Here is a 1,129-nt window from a genome sequence, read left to right as displayed (position 1 = left end):
GGCCTTGTGCAATGGGTGGGCTCGTGCGAGGGGAGGCCTTGTGCAAGGGGAGGGTTTGTGCGAGGGGAGGGTTTGTGCGAGGGGAGGGCTTGTGCGAGGGGAGGGCTTGTGCGAGGGGAGGCCTTGTGCAAGGGGTGGGCTCATGCGAGGGGAGGCCTTGTGTAAGGGGTGGACTCATGTAAGGGGAGAGCTTGTGCAAGAGATGAACTCGTGCAAGGGGAGGGTTTGTGCAAGGGGAGGGCTTGTGTGAGGGGAGGCCTTGTGCAATGGAAGGGCTCGTGCGAGGGGAGGCCTTGTGCAAGGGGTGGGCTCATGCAAGGGGAACCCTTGTGTAAGGGGTGGACTCGTGCAAGGGGAGGGCTCATGTGAGGGGAGGGCTCGTGCAAGGGGATGGTTCGTGCAAGGGGAAGCCTTGTGCAAGGAGTGGTGTCATGTGAGGGGTGGCCCAATGTGAAGGGTGGCCTCGTGTGAGAGGTGGTCTCCCTTGTGTGAGGGGTTGTCTTGTGCAAGCGGTGGCCTCGTGTGAGAGGGGAGGAGTGGCCCCATGCAAGGGGCGGCCTCGTGCAAGGGGAAGCCTCGTGTGAGAAGGGGTGTCATGTGAGGGCAGGTTTTGTGCAAGGGGTGGTGTCATGTGAGGGGTGGCCTCATGTGAGGTGTGGCCTCGTGTGAAGGGAGGCCTCGTGCAAGGGGTGGCCTCATGTGAAGGGTGGCTGCATGTGAGGGATGTCGTCTCATTTGAGAAGCAGCCTCGTGCGAGAGCCTGCTCTTGTCCAAGGCCTATCCCTATGCAAGGCCTCACAGACATGCAAAGTTTGCCCTCGTGCAAGGCCTGCTCTCGTGCAAGGTCTGCCCTTCGTGCAAGCAGCAGCCCCATGTGAGGTCAGGTCCTGCGCGAGGCCTGCCCTCGTGGGAGGTTTGCTCTCATGCAAGGCCTACTCTTGTGCAACCCCCCACCCTCGTGCAACCCCCCGCCCTCGTGCAACCCCCCGCCCTCGTGCAAAGCCTCGTGCACTCACCCCTTGCTCGTCCACCTTGAGCAGGGTGTCGGGCACGGCGGGGGAGGGGTCGGCCAAGCGCAGCCCCTGCACCCCCCCCCCGGGCAGCAGCAGCTCCAGGAGGCGGCGGGGGG

This window comes from Numida meleagris, unplaced genomic scaffold, assembly GCF_002078875.1.
Source record: "Numida meleagris isolate 19003 breed g44 Domestic line unplaced genomic scaffold, NumMel1.0 unplaced_Scaffold1345, whole genome shotgun sequence".
NCBI lineage: Eukaryota > Metazoa > Chordata > Aves > Galliformes > Numididae > Numida > Numida meleagris.
The sequence above is the reverse complement of the archived record's forward strand: the minus strand, read 5'-3'. Positions refer to the sequence as shown.